Below are 13744 nucleotides of genomic sequence, written 5' to 3'. Positions count from 1 at the left end.
TAAGGATAATTGTTTTACAATATTACATTGGTTTCTGCCATACATCAATATGAATTAGCTATAGGTACAAATACGTCCCCTCTCTCTTGAACCTCCCTCCCATTGCCTTCCACCCCTTTATGTTGTTACAGAGCCCTGGTTTGAGTTCCCTGAGTCATACAACAAATTTCCATTGGCTATCTATTTTACATATGGTAGTGTATATGCTTACATGCTACTCTCTACATTTTTTCCCACCCTCTGTTTCCTACCCCTGCCCATGTCCATAAGTCTGTTCTCTATGTCTGAGTCTCCATGGCTGCACTGCCAATAGGTTCATCAGTATCATCTTTTCAGATTCCATATAGATGCATTAATACATGATATTGTTTTTTTTTTCTCTTTCTGACTTACTTCACTCTGTATTATAGGCTATAGGTTCATCTACCTCATTAGAATTGACTCAAATGAATTCCTTTTTATGGCCCAAAATATTCCATTTTATATATGTACCACAGTTTCTTTATCCATTTACCTGTCAATGGACATCTAGGTTGCTTTCATCTCCTAGCTATTGTAAATAGTGCTGCAATGACATTGAGGTACATGTGTCTTTTTAAATTTTGGTTTCTTTAGGGTATATGACTAGTAGTGGGATTACTGGCTTCCCACGTGGCACTAGTGGTAGAAAACCTACTTGCCAATGCAAGAGATATAAGATATGCAGACTCAATCCCTGGGTCACAAAGATCTCCTGAAGGAAGGCATACAAATCCACTCAAGTATTGTTGCCTGGAGAATCCCATGGACAGAGGAGTCTGGTGGGCAATAGGGTCTATAGGGTCGCAAAGAGCTGTAAATGACTGAAGTGATGCAGCAGCAGCATGGTAGTTTTACTCCTAGTTTTTAAAGCAATCTCCATACTGTCTTTCATAGTGGATGTATCAATTTATATTCCCACCAACAATGCAAGGGGTTTGGCTCCCTTTTCCCTATACCCTCTCCAATATTTATTGTAGATTTTTTGATGATGGCCATTCTGACCAGTGTGAGGTGACACCTTCTTGTAGTTTGGATTTTCATTTCTCACATGTTTATTAGGCATCTGTATGCCTTATTTGAAGAAATGTCTCTTTAGGTATTCTGCTCACTTTTTGATTAGGTTGTTTATGTGTTATTGAGTTGCATAAACTGCTAGCATATTTAGGAAATTAATCATTTATCAATTGTTTCATTTGCTATTTTTTTCCCATTTAAGGGCTGTCTTTTCACCTTGTTTAGAGGTTCATTTGCTGTGCAAAATATTTTAAGTTTAATTAGGTCCCAATAGTTTATTTTTGCTTTTATTTCCATTACTCTAGAAGGTGAGTCGTGGAAGACCTTGCTATGATTTATGTCATACAATATTCTGCCTCTGTTTTCCTCTAAAAAAATTACACTCTGGTCTCATATTTAGGTTTTAATCCATTTTGAACATATCTTTGTGTATGGTGTTAGGAAATCTTCTAATTTCACTTTTTTTTTTTTACACATAGTTGTCCAGTTTTACCATCACCATATACTGAAGAGATCATCTCTTCCCCATTGAATATTCTTGCCTCCTTTGTCAAAGAAAAGGTACCCATAGGTGTGTGTGTTTATCTCTGGACTTTCTTTCTTGTTCCATTGGTCTATATATCTGCTTATGTGCCAACAACATACTGTCTTGATAACTGTAGCTTTGTAGTATAGTCTGAAGTCAGGAGGGTTGATTCCTCTAACTCAATTTTTTCTCAAGATTGCTTTGGCTATTCGTGGTCATTTGTGTTTCTATATGAATTGTGAAATTTTTTTCTAGTTCTTTGAAAAATGCCACTGATAATTTGATAGTGATCACATTGAATCTGTAGATTATATTTCGTTCAGTTCAGTCGCTCAGTCGTGTCTGACTCATTGCGACCCCAAGAATCGCAGCAGGCAAGGCCTCCCTGTTCATCACCAACTACTGGAGTTCACTCATATTCACGTCCATCGAGTCAGTGATGCCATCCAGCCATCTCATCCTCTGTCGTCCCCTTCGCGTCCTGCCCCCAGTCACTCCCAGCATCAGAGTCTTTTCCAATGAGTCAAATATTCGCATGAGGTGGGGAAAGTACTGGAGTTTCAGCTTTAGCATCATTCCTTCCAAAGATTCCCAGGGATGATCTCCTTCAGAATGGACTGGTTGGATCTCCTTGCAGTCCAAGGGACCCTCAAGAGTCTTCTCCAACACCACAGTTCAAACGCATCAATTCTTTGGCACTTAACCTTCTTCACAGTCCAACTCTCACATCCATACATGACTACTGGAAAAACCATAGCCTTGACTAGATGGACCTTAGTCGGCAAAGTAATGTCTCTGCTTTTGAATATATTATCTAGGCTGCTCATAACTTTTCATCCAAGGAGTAAGCGTCTTTTAAATTCATGGCTGCAATCACCATCTGCAGTGATTTTGAAGCCCAAAAAAATAAAGTATGACATTGTTTCCACTGTTTCCCCATCTATTTGCCATGAAGTGATGGGACCAGATGCCATGATCTTTGTTTTCTGAATGTTGAGCTTTAAACCAACTTTGTCACTCTCCTCTTTCACTTCCATCAAGAGGCTTTTTAGTTCCTCCTCACTTTTTGCCATAAGGGTGGTTTCATCTGCATATCTGAGGTTATTGATATTTTTCCCAGCAATCTTGATTCTAGCTTGTGTTTCTTCCAGTCCAGCGTTTCTCATGATGTACTCTGCATAGAAGTTAAATAAGCAGGGTGACAATATACAGCCTTGACATACTCCTTTTCCCATTGGGAACAAGTCTGTTGTTCCATGTCCAGTTCTAACTGTTGCTTCCTGACCTGCATACAGATTTCTCAAGAGGCAGGTCAGGTGGTCTGGTATTCCCATCTCTCTCAAAATTTTCCACAGTTTATTGTGATCCACACAGTCAAAGGCTTTGGAGTAGTCAATAAAGCAGAAATAGATGTTTTTCTGGAACTCTCTTGCTTTTTCCATGATCCAGCAGATTTGGCAATTTTATCTCTGGTTCTTCTGCCTTTTCTAAAACCAGCTTGGACATCAGGAAGTTCACAGCTCATGTATTGCTGAAGCCTGGCTTGGAGAATTTTGAACATTACTTTACTAGCCTGTGAAATCACTGCAATTGTGCAGTAGTTTGAGCATTCTTTGGTATTGCCTTTCTTTGGAATTGGAATGAAAACTAAACTTTTCCATTCCTGTGGCCACTGCTGAGTTTTCCAAATGTGCTGGCATATTGAGTGCAGCACTTTCACAGCATCAACTTCCAGGATTTAAAATAGCTCCACTGGAATTCCATCACCTCCACTAGCTTTGTTCATAGTGATGCTTTCTAAGGCCCACTTGACTTCACATTCCAGGATGTCTGGCTCTAGGTGAGTGATCACACCATTGTGATTATCCAGGTCATGAAGATCTTTTTTGTACAGTCCTTCTGTGTATTCTTGCCACCTTTTCTTGATATCTTCTGCTTCTGTTAGGTCCAGACCATTTCTGTCCTTTATCGAGCCCATCTTTGCATGAAATGTTCCCTTGGTATCTCTAATTTTCTTGAAGAGATCTCTCGTCTTTCCCATTCTGTTCTTTTCCTCTATTTCTTTGCATTGATCTCTGAGGAAGGCTTTATTATCTCTTCTTGCTATTCTTTGTAACTCTGCATTCAGATGCTTATATCTTTCCATTTCTCTTCTGCATTTCGCTTCTCTTCTTTTCACAGCTATTTGTAAGGCCTTCCCAGACAGCCATTTTGCTTTTTTGTAGTTCTTTTCCAGGGGGAAGATCTTGATCCCTGTCTCCTGTACAATGTCACAAACCTTATTCCATAGTTCATCAGGCACTCTATCTATCAGATCTAGGCCCTTAAATCTATTTCTTACTTCCACTGTATAATCATAAGGGATTTGATTTAGGTCATACCAGAATGGTCTAGTGATTTCCCTACTTTCTTCAATTTCAGTCTGAATTTGGCAATAAGGAGTTCATGATCTGAGCCACAGTCAGCTCCTGGTCTTGATTTGTTGACTGTATAGAGCTTCTCCATCTTGGGCTGCAAAGAATATAATCAATCTGATTTTGGTGTTGACCATCTGGTGATGTCCATGTGTAGAGTCTTCTCTTGTGTTGTTGGAAGAGGGTGTTTGCTACAACCAGTGCATTTTTTGGCAAAACTCCTTTAGTCTTTGCCCTGCTTCAATCCACATTCCAAGGCCGAATTTGCCTGTTACTCCAGGTGTTTCTTGACTTCCTACTTTTGCATTCCAGTCCCCTAGAATGAAAAGGACATCTTTTTGGGGTGTTAGTTCTAAAAGTCTTGTAGGTCTTCATAGAACCGTTCAACTTCAGCTTCTTCAGCAGTACTCTTTGGGGCATAGACTTGGATTACTGTGATATGGGATGGTTTGCCTTAGAAACGAACAGAGATCATTCTGTCGTGTTTGAGATTGCATCCAAGTACTGCATTTTGGACTCTTTTGTTGACCATGATGGCTACTCCATTTCTTCTGAGGGATTCCTGCCCACAGTAGTAGATATAATGGTCATCTGAGTTAAATTCACCCATTCCAGTCCATTTTAGTTCACTGATTCCTAGAATGTCGGCATTCATTCTTGCCATCTCCTGTTTGACCACTTCCAATTTGCCTTGATTCATGGGCCTGACATTCCAGGTTCCTATGCAACATTGCTCTTTACAGCATTGGATCTTGCTTCTATCACCAGTCACATCCACAGCTTGGTGTTGTTTTTGCTTTGGCTCCATCCCTTCATTCTTTCTGGAGTTATTTCTCCACTGATCTCCAGTAGCATATTGGACACCTACTGACCTGGGGAGTTCCTTTTTCAGTATTCTATCATTTTGCCTTTTCATACTGTTCATGGTGTTCTCAAGGCAAGAATACTGAAGTGGTTTGCCATTCCCTTCTCCAGTGGACTACATTCTGTCAGACCTCTCCACCATGACCCGCCCATTTTGGCTTTCCCCAGGGGCATGGCTTTGTTTCATTGAGTTAGACAAGGCTGTGGTCCTAGTGTGATTAGATTAACTAGTTTTCTCTGAGTAATATAGTCATTTTCACAACATTCATTCTTCCAACCCAAGAGCATAGAATATCTCTCCATCTGCTTATGTTGTCTTTAATTTCTTTCATCAGTGTCTTATAGTTTTCTGTATACAGCTCTTCTGTCTTTTAAGTAGATTTATTCCTAGATATTTTATTCTTTTTTTTTTGCAATGGTAAATTGGATTGATTCTTTAATTTCCCTTTCTGATTTTTCGTTGTTAGTATATAGGAATGCAAGGGATTTTTGTGTATTGACTCTGTACATAACAACTTTACTAAATTCACTGATTAGCTCTAGCAATTTTGTGATAGTATCTTTAAGATTTTCTATTTTTAGTATCCTGTCATCTGCAAATAGTGAGTGTTTAGCTTCTCCTTTTTCAATCTGGATTCCTTTTATTTCTCTTTCTTCTCTGATTGTCATAGGTAGGACTTCCAAATCTATGTTGAATAATAGTGGTAAGAATGGAAAAACTTTTCTTTTTCCTAATCTTACAGGGAATGCTTTAATTTTTTCACCATTGAGAATAATGTTTCCTGTGGGTTTGTTGTATATGGCCTTTTTAATGTTCCTTCTATGCCCATTTTCTGAAGAGGTTTTTTTTTTTTTATCATAAATGAGTGTTAATTTTTGTTGAAAGGTTTTTTTTTTGCATCTATTGAGATTGTCCTATGTTTTTTAATCTTTTAATTTGCTAATATGGTGTATCACATTGGCAGATTGGCATATACTGAAGAATCCATGCATCCTTGGAATAAACCTGATTTGGTCATGGTGTGTGATCTTTCTAAAATGCTGAATTTTGTTTGCTAGAATTTTGTTGAGAATATTTGCATCTATGTTCATCAGTAATATTGACTTGTGATTTCATTTTTTATGATATCTTTGTCTTGTTTTTGTATCAGGTGGCCTTGTAGATTGAGTTTGGAAGTATTCCTTCTTCTGCAGTTTTTTGCAAAATTCTCTAGAGGTTTGATAGAATTTATCTGTAAAGCCATCTGGCCCTGGGATTTTGTGTTTAGGGAGTTTTTTTTTTTTTAATCACAGTCGTGATTTCAATGTTTGTAATTGGCTTGTTCATAATTTATATTTCTCACTGGTTCAGTCTTAGAAGGTTGAACTTTTCTAAGAATCTATTTTCTCTAATTTGTTCATTTTGCTAACAGATAGTTGCTCGTAATAGACTCTTATGATCTTTTGACTTTCTGCATTGTCCGTTGTAACCCCTCTTTTTTTCATCCCTAATTTTGTTGATTTTATTTTAACCACTTTTAAATGTAAACAGACAAACAAGTTTACTACACATTTGAGAAAACCTCTAACATAACAAGCGAATACAGAAACAAACAAAAATAAGAAAAATGAGTAACTTTGTTGCAAAATGAAAATTTAAGCTCAGAGAACAAGATGGCAGAGGAGTAAGTGGATGTGGAGTACATCTCTCTCCATGGATATGTCAGGAATACACCTTCAGACACAGAAGTGCTTGCATAAGACCAGCTGAGAGATGCAGGAGTACCTGACCACTGGAAAATAATATATAGAACCACACAAAACTCCATAAGATGAAGGAAATAGGGGAAAAAAAGAGGAGAGTTAGTAGGACTTGACCTGCCGTTGGTGGGTTGAGAAACTGAAGCAGGGGTCCGACCTTCCCATCAGGGTAATTGTTTGGAACAGAGGAGAAACATTTGAGACTGAGAGTGAAGAGGCTGATCTGTGACAGTCTAAATGGAACAAGAATCACACAGACAATTCTTGCCACAGCCACACATACCCTGGACAGGGCCACAGGTCCCCTAGAAGGCACAGTAGCTCGGAGCTGGAGCATAAGGATTGTGGAGCAATCCCAGGGCAAGGTTTGCTGTTGACTGTAGGGAGATGGCCTAAGGGGGCATGAGGGAGGACAGTGTGGTGGGAAATGCCTGTGGAGGAAAATCAGGCAGCCGTGGAGGCAAGGCAATACTGCTGAGTCATGTGTAGGAGGTTGAACCATCACAGTAGCCTCTGTTTCCTCACATGCCAGTACTGGCAGTTGAACAATAGAAAGAATGGGCTTTCAAGCACCTGAAACACCAAACAACAGAGAAGGACCCCAGCCAGGTGAGCCCTTTTAGGGCCTTATGTGCTGAACACCAAAGTAGGACCCCAGCAAGGGGAGGGAGTCCCTTTATGTGCCTGATATTCTGAGAAACAGAGAAAGACAAGTCAAAGAGGCCTTCTGATCACTAGATGCCAGAGGCTAGAAAAAGACTCTGATAGGGCCATAGCTCCTGTGGCTGAGGGAGCCCATGTTCTTGAACACTTGGCACCACCAGGGTCCCCTTGACCTAAAAAGCAGCACCACCTTCACTCGCAGTCTTCATTGGGGCAGAGCTTCCACAGGCTTGAAAAAATCCTAATAGCACCATATCTCCTGTGAAAATAGCCACCAGCACTCCTGCACAGCCAGCATTGCAGGGTCCCTGTGATCTAAGCAACTGTGCCACCTCCATGCATGATACCCACAGGGACAAAACTGTCAGAGGCTAGATAAAGTCCTGTATCTTGCATACAGGGTCGTTTCAGTCATGTCCAACCATTTGCAACCCTCTGGAATATGGCCTGCCAGACTTCTCTATCTGGGAGATTCTCCACACAAGAATACTGGAGTAGATTGCCATGCCATTCTAGAGCACCGTATTTCCTGCTGCCCTACTCATTGATTCCCCTGAGTACCTGGTGCTTCCAGGGCCCCTGTGACCCAAGCAACTGTGTCATCTTCACAATTGGCCCTCACTGAGGCAGACCCAGGTCCTCCAGGGCAGCCTCAGGAGCAAACCCCTGTGGATGAGCACAGGCAGAGGTGGAGATAAAACCACAGTTGAAATCCAGGGGCACAGTGGCTAAGGAAGAGGACTCAAAACCTTCCCACCAGTGTACTAGCTGCAGATTAAATTCACATGATCAACTAGGCAGACTCTGTGTCTATGGAATATGTAAAAGGACAATGAGAGTTCTCACAAAATAAAATGCACTACTTCTGACAGATGTGGACATTGGAGGCAATAACTCAGAGGAGTAGGACCAGATTAGTGTCTGAGTTTCCCCCACGGCAGGTACAGAGACCAGTCCAGTGCTGGAGAGCATACTGGGGAGGCGAGGTGGACTGTGGCTCCTAGCAAGGGAAAGGACTCTGACAGCAGAAACTCAATAAAAAACATGTATTATTTTTATATTTTGACTTGTTCTGTAGCTGCTTCTGAATTTTTTTCTTTCTTTTCTTCCCCTCTCTGTTGTTGCAGTTGTCAATCTTATGAGTACTATTTAATCTATTTAATCTTTTAGAATTTTTTAAATCATAATTTTCATTTCTGTTATATACTTCTGTCTCTGTGTTGGCCTTTTGTGGTTCTATGGGGTTTTCATTTCTTTTTTTCTTTCTTTTCTCTTTCTTTTTTTAATTTTAATTTTTAAATGTTTAAAATTTATTATTCTGTTTTTACATTTATTCCTTTGTTTGCTTTTCCTGCCGTCCTTTTCTCACTGAAGTTAATCTTTAATATATATACACCTTCTTTATCTATCTCTATTTATCTTTGAATTTTTGTTCTTTCTGTTCTTTCCTTTTCTCACCATATTTGTTAACTTGCTTTGTTTTCATTGCTTTATTCCCCAGTTGGCACCTCGCTTTAGTTTTGTTTTCAGTGTGTGCTTTTAGTTTGTTTTGAAGTGGTGGATTTTTGGATTCCTTTGTTCACCAGGTCAATCTATTGTACTTTACTTATTTATTAATTTTTAGATTATTTTGGTTTTGCTTATTAGTATATATGCATGTGTATATATTCCATTATTTTAGTTATTCTTTGCCTGATTTTGTAACTGACATTTGTCTGTGGTGCACCTTTTGTTTCTTATTTTTGTGTACTTGTTTTAATCCCATTGAATGCCATAACAAACCACCTGTGGAATCTCCGTTCTCAGCCAGAGATCAAGCCTTGAGCTTTGGAATGGGAGCACTGACACCAAGAACTAGACTGCCAGAGAACTCCTAATACTAGGGAGTATCAAATAGTGAGAACTCCCAAAAAAGGCAATCACTTCTATATAAGACTTGGTATCATCCAACTGCCAGTAGCACCCTATGCAGGACACCTCATCCAAACAACAAAGAAGAGAAAAATACAAACTCAATCATAAGTAGACAGGATTACTACCTCATTCAGCCATGCCCATCAGAGGAAAAGAAAAAAAAAATCTCACCTCCTCACACCAGATCCAAAGCATAAGCAACACCCTACACAAAGCTTACACAAATCACTGGACCAACCTTATGAGGGCCGAAACCAAAAGCCTAGGAAAAGGAGACTTCAAACACAATAAGTTAAACAAAATAATGAAAAGGCAGAGAAATACTGTTCAAGTAACAGAACAACCTAGAAACATACAAGTCCAAATAAATGAAGAGGAAATAAGCAAACTACCTGAAAAAGAATTCAGAATAATGATAGTAAAGATAATCCAAAATCACTAAAACAGAATGGAGAAAATGCAAGAATCAATAAACAAAGACCTGGAAGAAATAGAGAAGAAACATACAGAGTCAAACAACACAATTATTGAAATTTAAAAAATACACTAGAAGGAATCAATAGCAGAATATCTGAAGGAGAAGAATGGATAACAGAGCTGGAAGACAGAATGGTAGAAATAACCATAGAAGAGCAGAATAAAGTAAAAAGAATGAAAAAAAACTGAGGATAGTCTCAGAGACCTCTGGGACAATATAAAACACACTAACATTCGATCTATAGGGGTCCCAGAAGAGAAAGAGGAAAATAAATGAATAAAGAAAATTCTTGAAGATTTTATACTTGAAAATTTCCCCAACATAGGAAAGGAAATAGTCAATCAAGTCCAAGAATTGCAAAGAGTCCTATACAGGATAAACTCAAGGAGGAACACATGAAGAAACATACTAATCAAACTAATAAAGACTAAACACAAAGAAAGAATATTAAATGCAGCAAGGTAAAAAACAAGTAACATACAAGGGAAACCCCATATGCTTAACAATTGCTCTTTCAGCAGAAAATCTTCAGGCTAGAAGGGAATGGCAGGATATATTTAAAGTACTGAAAGGGAAAAATATACAACCAAAATTACTCTACCCAGCAAGGATTTCATTCAGATTTGATGGAGAGATATAAAGATTTACAGATAAGCAAAAATTAAGGGAATTAGTACCACCAAACCAGGTTTACAACAAATGGTAAAGGGACTTATATAATAAGAAAATATAAGAGAAGAAAAAGATCTACAAAAACAAACCCCAAACAATTAAGAAAAAATAGGAATATATATATAATATATAAATATATATAAATATATAAATATATATATAATTACCTTAAATGTAAATGGGATAAATGCTCCTACCAAAAGATAAAGACTAGTTGAATGTATATCAAAACAAGCCCCATATATATGCTATCTATAAGAAACCCACTTCAGACCTAAAGACACATATAGACTGAAAGTGAGATGATAGAAAGATATGTTCCATGCAAATGGAAATCCAAAGAAAGCTGGAGTAGTAATCCTGTTATCAGACAAAGGGAAATTCATTCAGTCATGTCTGACTGTGACCCCATAGACTGTACAGTCCATAGAATTCTCCAGGCTAGAATACTAGAGTGGGTAGCCATTCCTTTCTCAAGAGGATATTTCTAACCCAGCGATAAAACTCAAGTCTCCCGCATTGCAGGTGGATTCTTTACCAGCTAAGCCACCAGGGAAGGACAAGCATACAGGAGTGGGTAGACTATTCCTTCTGCAGCAGACCTTCTTGACTCAGAAATTGAACCAGGTTTCCTTCATTGCAGGCTGATTCTTTACCAGCTGAGCTACCAGGGACCTTAAAATAAAGAACATTGTAAGAGACAAGGATGGACACTACATAATGATCAAGGGATCAGTCTAAGAGGAAGACAACAATTGTAAATATCTATTCACCCAACATAGGAGCACTTCAATACCTAAGACAAACACTAACAAACATATAAAGAGAAATTGACAGTAACACAATAATAGTAGGAGACTTTAACACTCCACTTACATCAATGGACAGATTATCAAAAGAGAAAATTAATAAGGAAACACAAGCCTCAATGACACATTCGACCAGATGAATCCTGTCGATGTCTTCAGGATATTCTATCCAAATGCAGAAGAATAAACTTTCTTCTCAAGTGCACATCGAAATTCTCCAAGATAGATCACATCTTGTGTCACAAATAAAACCTAAGTAAATTTAAGAAAATTAAAATCATATCAAGCATCTTTTCTTATGACAATATTATGAGATTAGATATCAATTACAAGAAAAAAAAACCTGTAAAAACACAAACATATGGTATTAAACAATACGTTTCTAAATAACGAACAGGTAACTGAAGAAAACAGAAGGGAAATACAAAATTTTCCAGAATAAATGATATTAAAAACAAGACGATTCAAAACCTATTTGTTGTTACTGTTTAGTCACTCAGTCGTGACTCTTTACAACTCCATGGATTGCAGCATGGCAGCCTTTGCTGTCATTCACCATCTCCAAGAGCTTGCTCAAACTCATGTCCGTGGAGTCACTGATTCTATCCAATTATCTCATCCTCTGTCATCCCCTTCTCCTCTTGCTTTCAATAATTCCCAGAATGAGGGTCTTTTCTCATGTGCCAGCTCTTTGCATCAGGTGGCCAAAGCATTGGAGTTTCAGCATCAGACATTCTAATGAATATTCAGGATTGGTTTATTTAGGATTCTTTGATCTCCTTGCAGTCCAAGGGACTCTCAAGAGTCTTTTCCAGCACCACAGTTCAAAAGGATCAATTCCTCAGTGCTCAGCTTTCTTTATAATCCAACTCTCACATCCATATATGAATATTGGAAAAACCATAGCTTTAAATATACGGACCTGTGTCAGTAATGTTATGTCTATGCTTTTCAGTATGCTGTCTAGGTTTGTCATAGCTTTTCTCCCAAGGAGCAAGCATCTTTTAATTTTATGGAGGCAGTCACCATCTTCAGTGACTTTGGAGACCAAGAAAATAAAGTCTGTCACTGTTTCCATTACTTTCCCATCTATTTGCCATGAACTGATGGCACTGGATGCCATGATCTTAGTTTTTGAATGTTGAGTTTTAAGACAACGTTTTCACTCTCCTCTTTCACGTTCATCAAATGGCTCTTTAGTTCCCCTTTGCTTTCTGCCATAAAGGTGGCATCTGCTTATCTGAGGTTATTGATATTTCTCCTGGCAATCTTGATTCCATCTTGTGCTTCATCCAGCTCAGTATTTCTCATGATATAATCTGCATATACCCATCAGAGGAAAGAGAGAATGAAAACCACAATCACAGAAAATTAACCAAACTGACCACATGGACTACAGCCTAACTCATTGAGCCTGTCTAACTCAATGAAACTATGAGCCATGCTGTGAAGGGCCACCCAAGAAAAATGGGATATTATGGAGAGTTCTGACAAAACATAGTCCACTGGAGAAGGGGATGGCAAACCATTTCAGTATTCATGCTTTGAGAAACCCATGAACAGTATGGAAAGAAAAAAAGATAGGATGCTGAAAGATGAACTCCCCACGTCAGTAAGTGTCCAGAATGCTACTGGAGATCAGTGGAGAAATAATTGCAGAAAAAATGAAGAGACAGAGCCAAAGCAAAGACAATACCCAGTTGTGGATGTGACTGGTGATGGAAGTAAAGTCCAATGCTGTAAAGAGCAATATTGCAAAGGAACCTAGAATGTTACATCCATGAATCAAGGCAAATTGGAAGTGGTCAAACAGGAGATGGCAAGAGTGAACATCAACATTTTAGGAATCAGGAAACTAAAATGAACTGGAATGGGTAAATTTAACTCAGATGACCATTACATCTACTATTGTGGGAAAGAATCCCTTAGGAGAAAAGGAGTAGCCATCATAGTCAACATAGAGTCTGAAATGCAGTACTTGGATGCAATCTCAAAAACAAAAGAATGATCTCTGTTCATTTCCAAGGCAAGCCATTCAACATCACAGTAATCCAAGTCTATGCCCGACCAGTAATGCTGAGGAAGCTGACGCTGAATGGTACTACGAAGACCTACAAGACCTTGTAGAACTAACACTCAAAAAAGATATCCTTTTCATTATTGGGGATTGGAATGCAAAACTAGGAAGTCAAGAGATACCTGGAGTAATGGACAAATTTAGCCTTCAAGTATTAAATGAAGCAGGTCAAATGCTAACAGAGATTTGCCAAGAGAATGTACTGGTCATAGCAAACACCCTCTTCCAACAACACAAGAGAAGACTACACATGCACATCACCAGATACTTAATACCGAAATCAGATTGATTAAATTCTTTGCAGCCAAAGATGAAAAATCTCTATATAGTTAGTGAAAACAAGACTGGGAGCTGACTGTGGTTCTGATCATGGACTCCTTATTACCAAATTCCAAATTATTTTGAAGAAAGTAAGGAAAACCACTAGACCATTCATATGACCTAAACTCTCTTTAGATTATATAGTAGAAGTGATACATAGATTCAAAGGATTAGATCTGATAGACAGAGGACCTGAAGAACTATGAATGGAGGTTCATGACATTGTACAAG

Source organism: Capricornis sumatraensis, chromosome X (assembly GCF_032405125.1).
Source record: "Capricornis sumatraensis isolate serow.1 chromosome X, serow.2, whole genome shotgun sequence".
NCBI lineage: Eukaryota > Metazoa > Chordata > Mammalia > Artiodactyla > Bovidae > Capricornis > Capricornis sumatraensis.
The sequence above is the reverse complement of the archived record's forward strand: the minus strand, read 5'-3'. Positions refer to the sequence as shown.